Below are 15,116 nucleotides of genomic sequence, written 5' to 3'. Positions count from 1 at the left end.
AACGTATTGCCATTTTCCTCATCATGCTTTTAAATTCGTGGTTGTTCCTTAGGTAGAAGGCAAGAGAGGCGTCAATCGGCCTATCTGCGGGATATTGGCGGAATATCGTTGGATGTTATAACCGCCTTCGAATAGATTAAGTAATAACACCATTAGTCATCTTCTTATTATTTGTTTACCTAGGAATCAATGGACCTAAATTTCTCCTCTGTTACCGCTTTATTATATCCATAACTCACACTAGCATAATTTTTTGAGGGGCATTTGATTTTCCAATACATTAACTTGGCATTTACATATTTGTCGTTTTCCGGCTGCCCTCAATTATAATCCATTTTCTATTGCTTTCAACTTTCTTAACTGTATTATTTCTTCCTTAATTACGCCGTATGTACGCGAGTGCTACAAACTACTGGATGTATTTCCACCAATACTCATATTTAGAATACACCTGTCCTTGATAGGTTTTAGGGCAAATATTGTTTCTAAATCCCTGAACTGACTGGGGGTTTATACGAAACCGAAACAGTGATTTTGCACTTCCACAAAATATACACAACCAACGTTAATTTAAATCTACCTGCCTCGGTAGAAATTATCTAAACCTTTTTTCTCATGTGCATCATTTCGATACGAGGATTAATAAGGGAGATATCATTAACGGACCGTTTTTTTGTACAAGTCCCATCGGACTTAACTCACGAGCGGGTGCGTGTAAAGCGTATTCCTTACAACTTGAAAACTACTGAAGATATTCGAACCAAAATTCATATTTAGCATCCACCTGTCCAAAGGTAGGTTTTAAACGTAAATAACATTTCATGTTCCGGAATGGACTGGTGGTTTATAGGGAACCGAAATGGTGATTTTACTCTTCCACAATATATAGAGAACAAGACCAACCTGACTGGAAATCGACCAAACGTGTTGGAATTCCACCTCTAAACCTTTTTTTCATGTGCATTTTTTCGTCAGGAGGATTAATAAGGGAGATATCATGAATGGTCAGTTTTGCAGGTTAAGTCCAGCGGACATAGCCAAAAAGGTGTTTTACATGGAGCAGATTCCTTATCTACATAAATCAAATCGTAACGACTGTGTGCCTCTACAATGACTATTTTGGCGAAATTTTCGTACAGCTTTCCGTTTAAGGGGTAATAATGACCATCTGCATAATTTTTGGTTTAGTTTCCTGAAAGTCCTAATTTTTACCCGCCTCGCCGAAAATCCAGATTGCGGCATAATCTGCCAGAAGAAAAAGAAGATAATTGAAATTTGACAAAATTATACGTTTTAGACTATAACGAACGGAAAACATCCAAGATCATTAAATTTTTCACTTTTTATCCCCGAAGAATATCGAAATATGCAGGCAATTTTTATGATGGTGCAGACCTTCGGAAATTCCTATCACATAACAGATTGCACAATCTCCGTTCAATTTGGAATGATCTACAACCTTGGTCTTATGACTTTTTGCCGTATCTGTATCGCTTTTACGTTTGATTTCTCTCTATTAATGGATGTTAAGTCAATTTGGAATTTTCACATGCATAATTCATACCTTCGATTACTTCTATGAAATACAGAATCATCAAACTCTTCACGAAAATTGGCCCACCCAGTAGCCATACATGAGCCAAATGCTATGTATGTAGCCGTCACATAATTATTCGAAAATTAATGTAATGTGAGATAATCTTACAAGAACGTTACCCTGTTCCACGTTTCTAACTCAATCTGACCCAAGAATAGATTACATATCATAGGACCAGCCATTTAGGCCACTAAATCCGGCGTGTCTTATGGTATAATCCTTTGTCGATATGACGTACGTTTAGCAGCAGTTAATCTGTAAATGAAGGTCTTCAATATTGTAAACACGCATATACTTTCGTATGTCGATCTATATATATTCACTGATGTCGATTTTTAGCGATCGAGAAAGGGTGGGTCTGCTATTGTAATCAGTACTCCCCACACCGACTTTGACTGGCAGTATGAAAGGGTTCCTTCTCCAACTCCTGTGTAACTGTCATTAGTAAGGAAGGCCTACAATTGTAATGAATAGTTCCCTTCTCGATTTGACTTGCAGAAGGTAAGTGAGCATGCAGTTTTGTTTAAAACTCCCCTACCCGATTGTGTTTGGCAGTAGGCAAGGGTGCCCGCCATTATAAAGAAATGTCCTCATCTAAAATGTGACTGGCATTAGGCATAGTGGCCTGCTATTTTGATGGAAACTCACCAACTTGGTGTGACTGTCAGGAAGCTGGCTGAAAGTAGGAAAATGGGCCTGGCATTATAATGATAACTGCACAACTCAATTTCGAGTGATAGTAGGATAATTGCCTGCCATTATAATAAAAACTGTAATCTGTCTGGAAGTAGGAAAGTGGGCTGCCATTTTAACGAAAACTCTCCAAATCGATTCTGTCCGCATAGTAGGCAATGGGGCCTGAAATTATAATGTAAACTTCCCAACTCGATTGTGAATGGCAGTAGGCCAGTGAGCCTGCCGTTATATCACAAATCCATAACAAACACTTTACATTGGAAACAACGTACGGGGACCTCCCCATGCTCTTCCTCGGATAACGCTAAGAGACATGCAATTTTAAAACAATCTTATTGACTGCATGCACACTATTTACTTCGATATTCGAATACAATGTAGAATACCGTAGCGAAGCACGGGTACATTCGCTAGTTCAAATTAAAGCTAGGCTTCATCAGATCCGCGATCATCATTGTCATAGGGAAAGTCTGGTGGAGCCTTGTAAGAATAGAGGCATGCCCTCTATTCGGGTTTTTGAAGGACCATCCTCCGAGTGACCAGAGGCGATAGGCACTCATTCCCGCTATTACCTTAACATATAAATGTAAGGGGGGAAAACCTAGGATGGCCTCCATTGCACATAATGGTGTAGTATCCAGTGCCCCTGTTATTCCTAGACACGCAAGTCTTTGGACACTGTTTAACTTGGTGGTCACAGTTTTACTCTCCGAGCCTGGCCACGAGACTAAAGATGCATAGGTGATCGTGGGCCGTACAATAGAGATATAGAGCCACTGGACCACCTTAGGTCTTAGGCCCCAAGTCTTCCCGACGGCCCTGCGACAGGCCCACATAATCTTGCGAGCGTTATCCACCTTATAATCTATATGTTTCTTCCAACTCAGTCTTGCCTCAAGGATTACCCCTAGGTACTTAACTGAGGTTGTCTTAGCTAATTTTTTCCCAAATAGGAAAGGCTCTGACAGTCCGTCTAGCCTCCTCCTCCTGGTAAATACCACGAGCTCCGTCTTATCGGGATTAACCGACAAGTCTGTCTCGTGGCACCATCTTTCCACCCTACGTAAAGAGCTCTGTACGAGCTCGGAAACCGTGCTGGGGAAATTTCCTACCGCCATCAGGCTTATGTCATCTGCATAGCCTTGGGCGTATATTCCTCCAACATTTAACCTGGTAAGTAGTTCATCCACTACCAGACACCATAATGTTGGTGATAATACTCCTCCCTGTGGACACCCCCTGTCTATATTAGCTCTCAACATTACAGCGTTGAGGGTAAACAGAACTTGACGGCCCTGCAGTGAGGCCATAATCCATTTTATGAGCATACTGCTCACTCCTCTTCTCTCTAGACTACGTTCTATGGAGCCCAAAGATGTATAGTTAAAGACCCCTTCTATATCTAGGAATACAACCATAGCAAGTTGTTGCTGATCCAAGGCACTCTCCAGCCTAGAAACTAGCTGGTGTAGTGCCGTCTCAACCGACTTCCCTGGTTGATATGCATGTTGATGAGAATGCAGGGGAAAGTCCCTTAATACTTTCTCCCTGATATGTCTATCCACCAGTCTTTCCAAGGTCTTAAGTAGAAAAGACGTTAGACTAATGGGTCTATAATCCTTAGGTCTAGTATATGAAGACCTTCCGGGTTTATGTATATACACCACCTTCGCCTGACGCCACAAGGAGTACACGTACCCCATAGTGAGACAAGCTCTAAAGATTCTGACCAGGTATGGTATAAGGACCCCCTCCGCTTCCTGAAGAAGTGCCGGGAAGATCCCATCCACCCCTGGGCTTTTGTAATGGGCAAAGGATTCTAATGCCCACTTAACCCTTCTTGGGGTAACAATCTCTGCGGCTTCCTTCCAGCCACTTTTATCGGGTCTGAAGGATACGCTCGATTCTACCTCACTATTCGTGACTACCGAACCTGGAAAGTGGGCATCAAGCAGTAAGTTCAGGGTCTCCCTCTCTGTGGATGTGTATCCATCCGAAGGCGACTCCAGTGAACCCAGCCTTGCCCTTTTATCCAAGGTTCATGTTGACTTTCAATGGATTCACAAAACTGTCTCCAAGATTTCCTAGAAGCCTTTTTGACTTCTGACTTGTACCTTCTTTGTGATTCTTTGTAAGGATCTAGGCTTTCTTGATCCTGAAGTTCCCTGTATTTATTCCAGAGCCTTCGTGTATTTCTCCTCAGGTGTTCAAGATAACTATTCCACTTGAAGCTTCCTGTTACTATTTTTGCCTTAACAATAGGGCAGTTTAATTCATAAGAGATAACCAGTGTCCGTGTGAGAAAACTCAAGTCGTTTCCCCGCTGGCATCTTAGTGGGTGAGGTCCTCTGTGCCCTAGAAGCAGAGCCATTTTCAGGGTCCATCCTCTTGTGCCCATTGGATCCCCCCACAGTTGTTACTGTCGTGGTATTAGAAGGCCCCTCAGCTCCCGGAGTTAAGCCCTCTTTGGCCTGCTCCCGGGCCTTTAAGGCCTTCTTATATCTCCTCTTCTCAGCGCCAGAGCGCTGTTTCTTCTTCTTCTTCTTCTGGACCTGTAGATTGCCCACCTCTTGAGTGAGTCCTCTAACTGTCGAAGATGAACTATCCGAGGGTATCTCCGAAGAGTCCCCTTCGGTTGTTGTTGTAGTGTGTCTCTCGGAGGCCCCAGAAGAGCTCTCCGGTTTATGGATGGCTACCGTATTCATTCAAGTCCCACGAGTAGCTAGGGAAATATATGTCCGCCCAGGCAGAGCCCCGCATACCTGGGTAAGGCTACTTACTTCGAGAGGGCGCCAAGTATCTCGAAGGCTCCGTTCAAGACACATCTCCCATGTGCCATGCACCCCATCGGCACGGGTCGCATTACACCTTAGGGTTGGGCGGTGCTTTAGCTTCCTCCTCCTTGTATACCGAACGGTTACCCAATGGGGCTCCATTCGGCATCGCAAGAAAGGAGCGACTAGTCCCCCTCACCACGAAGAGGATCTTCAATTGAAGAGGGTAACCAGGGTTAGCCCTCTACAATTGTAGAAGCACGCACGAGGGGGGCCCAGGTGTTGTAAAGTGATGTAAGCAATTTGGCGCCGGACGCACGGATCTCACGGACGAATGTCGCGAACTCCAGCTCCTCTTTGTTTTTAATTATATTTGAGGGTCCTCCCTCCAGTCCCCTCCTCACGTCCTCCCTAAAGGACGTCCAATCGGTTCGTCTAGGGTTTCTGTAAGACGGGATCTCGAGGGAGCCCTCTATATAAAACACAATGTGTCTATGATCTGACAAGGAAGGCTCCAAAGAAACCTTCCAGTCTTTAAATTCCTGTATGATTCCCATGGAACCTAGGGTAAGATCTATGATCCCCTCACTCCTATTATTAATGAAGATAGGGGTATCACCAATGTTCATGATCTCAAGATCAGTTGTACATAGAAATTCTATGAGGTGCTCTCCCCTTCGGTTTGTATATTTACTTCCCCAAATGCTGTGATGAGCATTGGCGTCACATCCTACTATGAGGTTTAATCCTTGTTTCCTACAGTATATCACCAGTTTCTTGAACTCCTCCGGCGGGGGTGGAGTTTCAGAGTCTCCTGGGAAATATGCAGAGCAGACAACCAAGTCTTTTGGCTGTCCGCCCTCTTCATATCTTACTAGGACTGCTACCAGGTCTCTAGTAATGAAGCCTGGTATAGCCCAGGCGTTGTGATCTTTAACTAGTATACATGCTCTAGGCTTCTCCTCTGCTATTCCACTGAATAAAGTGAAGCCTGCACATTTTAGTCCCATGATATGCCCCTGTCTAAGCCAGGGTTCTTGTATCAGGGCGACCGAAAACCTGCCCTTCTGGATACTTCTAATAAGTACCCTAGAGGCCGCTACACAATGTTGTATATTTGCTTGTATGAAAGTAATTATTCTTACCTTCATGCAATACTTTACCTTATGCGGTCTCCGGAACGTGCTGTTCCGTCTTCCGCGATGAGTCTTAAGGCTTGGCTGGCCCAGGTTCCTGTCCGGGCTCCTGCTCTTCGCCCCTGTTAGTCTCGGTATTTTCTGTGGTGGGATTGGTCCTCTGGTTGTCACGCTTGCCCTCCACCAAGGTGAAGGTAGCCACATGCACACCGCAGAAGATCTTCTTCCCCACCACTTTCTCCACGTCTCTGGAGTCCATGCTAACCACAAGTCGGACACCTCTCTTCTCCTCCTTGCGGTCGTAGACCCTCCAGCTGGTGGGATTTAAGCCATGGTTCTGGCGTGTCATTCTTCCCAAAAGGACGTATCATCAGGATGTAACACAGCATTAGGAGAGCCTGAAGACCACTATTCGGGATGGATGCAAAGAAACGATGGGATGTAAGGTCAAGTAACATCAGAATTGGTTTGATGAAAGTTATGAAGATATTCAAGCATTGATCACAGATTACGAGTGGCGAAACTACATAAACTGCCTCGCAAAGAAAGAAGCCTTTTGTCTTGCCAAAGCAAATGCTCAAAGAAGAATACGTGCGCTCAAGAATGCATGGTGGACACCCAAAGCAAAAGAGTTGCAATATCTAGCAGACAAAGATGCGCGGAAAATCTTACAAGCCACGAAAGTAGTTTATGGTCCCACCACGATTGGTAGAAATCCACTCTGTGCAGTGATAGGAGTGCACTTCTAAAAGATCAATGCTTACTCATGAATAGTAGGAAAGAGCATTTTGAAGGTCTCTTGAATCAGAAATGAGTTGTTGAACAGGTGTATGACTCAATAGAACAAACACCCATCAAAGAAGAACTACCGGGCGAGTTGGCCGTGCGCGTAGAGGCGCGTGGCTGTGAGCTTGCATCCGGGAGATAGTAGGTTCGAATCCCACTATCGGGAGCCCTGAAGATGGTTTTCCGTGGTTTCCCATTTTCACACCAGGCAAATGCTGGGGCTGTACCTTAATTAAGGCCACGGCCGCTTCCTTCCAACTCCTAGGCCTTTCCTATCCCATCGTCGCCATAAGACCTATCTGTGTCGGTGCGACGTAAAGCCCCTAGCAAAAAAAAAGCAAAGAAGAACTTGGCTCCTTACCAAAACTGGATGAAGTTAAGCGTGTTGTAAATCAAGCAAGGTGACACATGGCCATCGGTCTTCATGGTATACCTGAGGAAGCTCTCATAGAAAGTGGTAAGGAACTCATAAGATACGGACATGAACTAATCGTTAAAATTTGGAACACTGAACAAATGCTTCCTGATTTCAGAGATAGTCTTATAGTTCCAAAATTTAATATAGGTGATCGAACAGACTGTAATAACATTCGGAGAGTATCATTACTGCCTTCCTTGATAAAGTTTATTGCTACAATTTTGGCAAATCCTATACTAACCTAAGTGGAGGAAATGGTACCAGAGAGCCATTGTGGCTTCAGGCCTTCTAAAGGACCACATACATGATATTTTGTCAGCTTCAGTAAGAATGCAGAGAACAGACTAGACCTCTTTATTTTGCCTTAATGGATCTCACCAATGCACTTAACTTTGTAAACCGTGATGCTTTGTGGAATATTCTATGTCTGTATAATTTTCCACAGAAATGTATATCCATCTTGAAAGGTATTTACACTGATATGATGGCAGCTGTTATCGGTATCAACTCTGTTGGAGAGCTATTTAATATCAATATCGGTGTTAAGCAAGGCTGTGTGATTGCCCCGACTTTGTTCTCATTACATATAGCCGCTGTTATGCAGCTAGTCAAGGACGTTCTTCCTCCAGGAATACCGATAACTTATAGACTGGTTGGTAAACTGTTTAATTTGAGCCATCTAATTGCAAGGACTTGTACACTTTCTTTAGCATTAGTCGAGTTACAGTAAGCTGATAATAATGCAGTTGTAGCTTAGTACAAAGAAGAACTAGTGTTATTCTTGAATGCCTTTTCATCTGCATGCAGAAAGATTGGTCTCGAAACGAATACAAGTAAGATACTGATTCTCTATCAACCAACCCTTGGAGAAGGATATAGATCAAAGTCTCCATCAACGGAGTGAGCCTTCAAGTGGTAAACATCTTTCCTTACCTTGGCAGCATCCTCTCATCAAGCGCAAACATAGGTTTGGAAATCCCATTTAGGGTCAAACGTGCTGGAGCATCCTTTGCCAAAACATCACGTCCAAACAACACTTAACACAGTGAGAGCAGCTCGCACGACCAGGGATCCATAAACAAGAAAACAATAACACAATATTCAGAAAAACTTACCAGTTCATGATCCTCAAGGAAAGGTCGTCGCATGGAGTGGAAGCCTGGACACCAGAGGTCGAGTGGAAAGAGGTACACATTATTATTATTATTATTATTATTATTATTATTATTATTATTATTATTATTATTATTATTATTATTATTATTATTATTATTATCCTGACTGAAATAACGACACTAATTCAAATAAAGGAAACATTTAATTAAAATAATTACCTCAAACTCCGACAACAACAGTAATAGAAATTAAAGAACATATTAATTAATTATTTAAATTCTTGAAATTAATTCGTATGGCCAAAATAACCTTTGGTTTGATTACGACGATAAATTAATAATCATGAAAATTAGGATCCTTTAAAAACACATCACGACATTAATTCATTAATAATAAATGATTACATAACAACCCTCGCTGGGTGTAAGAAGAGAAAATTAGGCAATTAAAGTCAAAACAATTCCCAACGACTACCAGAGTAACGTAAAATTAAAATGATACCAGATATAGGCGGAAATAGAGGTAGAATGACCATAGAGGTAGGCAAATCTTGAAAAATAAGAGATAACGTCCGCCTAGTAATAATTCAATTATCACATTAAGTTTCAACTAAAACTTCATGAACAGTATGCAAATTAAATACAATCAGCCCAAAATCAAGGGCGCTTGACTGTATACCAGAAGAATCAATCTTTCCATCATCCACGGTGAACTTCAACTATAACCTTCAACAACGAATGCGACACTCAAATATCAAAATCAACAGAGGCCAACGCCCACCAAACGTTTACACTAAGTTACCATGGGAACCACTCACGTGACACACCAACAAAATGGCTGCCATAAAACAACTTCAGTAGTCATTAGAAAATGCCTTTACTTTAGCATACTCCGCAAGATCTAGGTGGTTGTGAGATTAACCGAACCAATACCAATAATTAAATTAGTTAAAGAAAATATACTTGAACCACCAGATCAAGAGTTGCACCCATTACATAAATGTTTAATGTAGCACTTATAACTTACTGAACGTTAGCCAATTACCACTCAAAACCTTGAAGATATTTCAAGTTAAAAATTAAATTAACTCATCACCTTACAATTTTATATGTAAGCCCAACATTAAGTATCAATGGATTACATAGTTATGGTATGACCTGAATTTCCATACATTACTACTGCTAAGTCCAGTTTTCCTCAATTTTGAATAAACCGTAACCTTTTAAGTATCCCTAAAGCCAGACATCTTCCGATAACAGTTCCAGGGTATCTTGTCTAGTTGAATGCTCTGGTTACTCCGGTCTCGAAGAAATGCAAATACAAGCCAAAGCTACTTATAGTTGTCGGCGAGGTTATTAGAAATAAAATGCAATTGATGGCCTACATGCCAAGTAGGCGATTCATTTAACCAGGATCAATTTCCATTCTCCCTTTTTCTTATCTAATTTGCAGGCAAAATATCTCCCACCAGTAGTACGTGATAGACTTCCTTCTTTTTCTCAATCAAAACCAAAAACAAGCGACACACACAAGACATTGTTTCCACGCATTAACTGACGATCAAGTTAGTTTCATCGGGTACCGCAAGATGGCATCAGCGTACAGTCCGCCACTCAGTCAAGTATGTACCTGACGGCACGAAAGAGTTCTCCAAGTAAACACAGGATGGAATGTCATTGTATCAACTCGTTGGACCCAAATCTCGTAATTGCATTACGGGGAGATACTGAACAGTTCATGGGTCGAGTATAATAATTAAAACTCCATTATAAAAACTACGATCCCGAGTATAGACAATTCAGTTGTAGTTTCCAGCTTAGTATTAGCATCTGAATGCTGAACATATACAACGTATATATACGACGTATTAAAAAGCTGGCACAATAACGCCAGCGATGTTTAAGGAGAATTCTGCACATAACCTGGCAAGATAGTGCACAAATAGCAATGTACTTGAAGAGACACGGACCCCCTGTAGAGAAGCCATGGTTTTAAGACGTCATCTACGATGGACAGGGCATGCCCGATAATCGCATTCCCAAGCAAGTGTTTTACTCTGAGTTAACAGTAGGTAAACGTTGTTTGGGAGGTCAGTGGAAGCGATTTAAGGATGTAATTAAGGCTAACATGAAGATGTGCCACATTGATGTAAACAACTGGGAGACCTTAGCCCTCAACCGTTCATCCTGGAGATCATAAGCATCGCGCCGCACTACTTTTTGAAGAAAGCTTTAGGTGAATAGCGAACGATAAGAGGCAACGTACAATAAAGGAAAAGAGCAAAGTAGGAAAACAGCGGCTGGTCCACCCGAGACTATCTGCCATCTCTGCGGTGAATCGTGTGCCTCCCGTATTGGGCTGTGCAGTCATCTACGGACTCACATATGAAGAGGAGGTCTGTTCGGAAGACGAACCTACTCGTTTTCGAGTGTTTGCTGTAATTGTTTTTGTTGTATATATAATCGTAATATGTAATATTTCTAAACGCTCTATACCGCAATCCTCTATAAACCCAAGAATTATCATAAATAAGGAAGTGGTTAAAAAGGCGTGCCAATTGGAACAAATTAAGGAAATGATAAGGGATCAATCGAAGGAAATAAATTATATGAAGAGGTGGATTCAAGAAAAAATGTATGAGACAACGTCCACGGCTGGAAGTAACGCGGAAGAAATGGTGATACTGAGGAAGACGGTGAAAAATTTGGAAGAGGAGGTAACTTAGCTAAGTTGAAGAAAGATGAAGCAATTAGCAGTCAGGAATATACGAGGAAATGCATATTTTCTATGGTGTTCAAGAGGGAGCGAAAGAGAAATAAAGTGGATTTAGTGTGCTAAGTGGTGGAGGTGATAAAAAATAAAATGAAGATTAATTTAAGTGAAGTGGATATTTACGATGTGGAAAGGGTAGGGAGAGTGAGAGGTTATAGGCCAATAAAGGTCAGGTTATTATCTACCTTGATGGCCGATAATGTGGTGAGAAACGCACGGAATCTACAAGGTGAGAAAGTGTGGGTGAAGAAAGCGGAATATCACTTGTACTTAAAATATGCGTTACAACGCAATCATTTGGATTTGACAACCTTTATATTTTTCAATCGCTCTGTTTCCGACGATGGAATGGTAGGTTCAAGGGTTCAATATATGTATTAAGTTTTGTAATAAATGAGCCCCGCATTTTAAAATACACTTCCACTTCCTGAAAGTAACAATGACAAATGGAGATGGTCTCATATTACTTTTTTTAGGCCATTCAGTATGTAAAAGGACCCGGCATTTCCAAATGTATATTTCAGTATTTTATTTATTTATATATATTTTCTAATAATTAACCGGATTGAGTGGCTCAGACGGTTGAGGCGCTAGCCTTCTGACCCAAACTTGCCAGGTTCAATCCTGGCTCAGTCCGGTGGTATTTGAAGGTACTCAGATACGTCAGCCTCGTGTCGGTAGATTTACTGGCACGTAAAATATATCCTGAGAGACTGAATTTCTGCACATCGGCGTTTTAGAAAACAGTAAAAGTAGTTAGTGGGACGTAAAATCAGTAACATTATTATTATTATTATTATTATTATTATTATTATTATTATCATTATTTATTTATTTATTTATTTATTTATTTATTTATTTACTTATTTATTTATTTATTTATTTATTTATTTTTATTATTCGCTAATCGGCCAAAGAGGGACCATTAGAAGTTTCATTATGCACTGACGTAAACTCAGTTTTCCATTGGTCCAGTAGGTTTTCATGACCTCGCTGTGTCAAGTACGGCGTTGATGTGAGCACTTTGCACCAGTTGTCCACTTTACATCCCGGAAAGTCCCAAAATTCACAATGCTTGTTCTGAAATGGTGTCGTTTGTGTTCGTCATCTGGTCGTAGGCCAATTTCTTCGTGGTCTTTCTTAACATTAACGTACCAGGGAATCGTATTTTTGTTTTGTTTTTGTTTTGAGTCAAAATTGCTAAAAATGCGTTTTGTTCATTGAGAGTCATCCATCCGTAGTAAGTGACCGTAGAAGCGAGCTGTGCGTTTGCGCACTGTGTCCGTGATCTTCTCTATCTTAGAGTAGATTTCTTGTCTGGACTTTCTTATATAAGTTCCGCTTTTGTAGTTTGGGCCAAGAGTGTTGTGTAGAATCTTCCTCTCTTTTGGCTCTCACTTACCGAGCGCACATTTCCGAGAGAGGATAAGGCATTCTGACTCATAGACCGACTTGACGACATTATTATAAGGATGAATTTTGATATTTAGAGAAAAGCACCTTTTGTTATGTCGGTAAGGTGTATGTTCCGGTTGGTTTGGAAAGCTACCTCCATTTTATTCTCTGGCCGCTAAGGCCTCTGTATCTAGTCCGTTTGATTGGATCCACTCACCAAAGTATTTAAACTTATGCACACGGTTTATTGTTCCATATTCGGTGTTCAGTTGGGTAGTGTTTTCTTTTATGTTTGACATTACTTCCGACTTTTCAAAGGATATACCCAAACCTGTTTGTTCTTCTACCTCTTTCAGCACATTAATTTCTTCTGATACAGTTTCAAAATTTTCTGTTATTATTGCTACATCATCTGCAAATCTAACTCCGTTCTTCTTCGTCCCAATCCTTAAAGGCCTGAAGAAATTTCTATCTTGTAGTATCTGACGCCACTCATGTATTACTTTCTCCAGTACGCAGTTGAACAAAAATGGTGAGCGCCCATCTCCCTGCCTGATACCCGTATTAATTTCAAAGGCTACAGAGTAGCATCTTTGGAATTTTACCTTGGAGATGGTATTAGCGAGGGTTGCTCGCATTACCGATAGCAGTTTTTCGTTGATTACCATTTCTGCAATTATTTCAAGCAACACAACGCGGTCAATGGAGTCGTATGTCTTTGTGAAGTCTGCAAATGTACACACGTATGTTCGGCCACTCAACATATGATATCGTTTTATACTGTAGTTTTAAGATTGTGGATCTGCTCTGCTGCTGATTGGCCTTTCCTAAAACCTCCAAGCGAGCGATCAACTTGCCGTTTCAGTCGTTCTAGGATGGATGACAATAGAATCTTGGGCCGAATGCCCAGATGTTAGGCCCCTTTAAACAACAAGCATCATCATCATCACCATAGAATCCTGTATGCTGGTGGGAGTAATGAGATACCACGATACATATCTTATGGGAGACGTGATTAGCTCAGTGGCTTAGCTGCAAGCTTCCCACCCGGAAGCTGAGGTTCGAATCCCGGTCTATTCGGGGTCGAGAGCTTCATTTCAAGAATCACGTGACGTCAGGAAGGGCATACGGTCTTAAACCCCCGGCCAAAACCAAAATGAGCCTGGGTGCCTCCAGCGACCCCAGAAATAACTGGGATAAGCTGAAGAAAGTTTATATTACCTTTCTTATGTAAACGATTAATTAAAGCTACCTTCCAGTCATCCGGAAGTTGTTCTTTCTTATACAATATGCCTATTGATTCTTCCGGGGAGTATTTTCATAGTTCTGTTATGGAGGAGTCTTCACCAGATGCCTTTTTTTTTTAAGTCTTCCTGTGTCGCGTTTGATTTTATCGCGATCCGGGGGTGAAGACAGCAGGTTTCGACATGTTGATTTGCATATTATTTACGCTGAAACGAGTCGTAATCCTTCAAGCGCTCGCGCAGTCGCTGGCCTCGATTGGGTGTTCGTGTCGGAGCGGAGTCTGCTGTGTGTGAGGTCACACGCGGGGCTAGATGGAGGAGAATCTTAAGCCGCGTATACAGTTGAGCATTTACCCCGAATGAGCATGCGTTCGTCCAGTTTTGCGCAGATGAGTACAGGGCGAACCGAATGGATCCGCATGCCTGAGCCCGATCCGAATGTTGTCGGTACCTCAAAGTGAGCGCGTGCTCTGTTCGTGCTCAGTGTGGACGGTTGATAACGAGTGGGGTAGCCGAACAGTATGAGTCGACTGCTTACGTTATCGCTATGCGATTTCGCTCGTGCAAGTGAAGTGAAGGAAGAGTATGAAAGGTAATTTCAAGTTGAAATGGAATTGTACCAGGACAATTCTCTTATCCTCGTGGGGTACTACCACAAGTATCCCAAGGACGAGTTCTATTAAAAGGACGATGCTTGGAGTGAAATTGCTGCCCTCATGCAATTTTCATCGTTTTCTCCTTTTTGTTTTCAAGGAATGCAATAAATACATATAACAATAACTGGCGATGATCAATCTTCGATCCACCATTGTAGCCTCAGGTCAGGCAAAACACTGCACTACACCTAAACACAGACGGTGTTCTCGGTCCGCACGAGGTCCGAACGCAGTGGAAACTTGCTCAACAGATTGGCCTGCGGGTCGTGCTTGTGCGCTCGCGCATCGGCAACGCATGCTCAATCGGGGCGAATGCTCAAGTGTATACGCAGTTTTAGGCTTCCCATAAGTTTTAGCGTACTGAAAGCGATAACTGACAAAAGGCAATCGTTAATGTTTCTCATTAAGTGCAGTGTGATTGCCATTTAGGGGCAATCGCTTAAGTGCGGCCAGTATCCAGTATTCGGGAAATAGTAGGTTCGAACCCTACTATCGGCAGCCCTGAAAATGGTTTTCCGTGGTTCCC

General features: G+C 42.0%; 1 protein-coding gene across 1 annotated transcript in view; it reads left to right on the top strand.

The window, feature by feature from the left end:
* LOC137501008 (uncharacterized) overlaps positions 1-15,116 on the top strand; it is a 175,095-nt gene that overhangs the window by 78,424 nt on the left and 81,555 nt on the right. The gene's annotated exons all lie outside the window — the stretch shown is intronic.

Source organism: Anabrus simplex, chromosome 1 (assembly GCF_040414725.1).
Source record: "Anabrus simplex isolate iqAnaSimp1 chromosome 1, ASM4041472v1, whole genome shotgun sequence".
Taxonomy (NCBI): Eukaryota; Metazoa; Arthropoda; class Insecta; order Orthoptera; family Tettigoniidae; genus Anabrus; species Anabrus simplex.
This window is presented reverse-complemented; position numbering and strand designations above follow the sequence as displayed.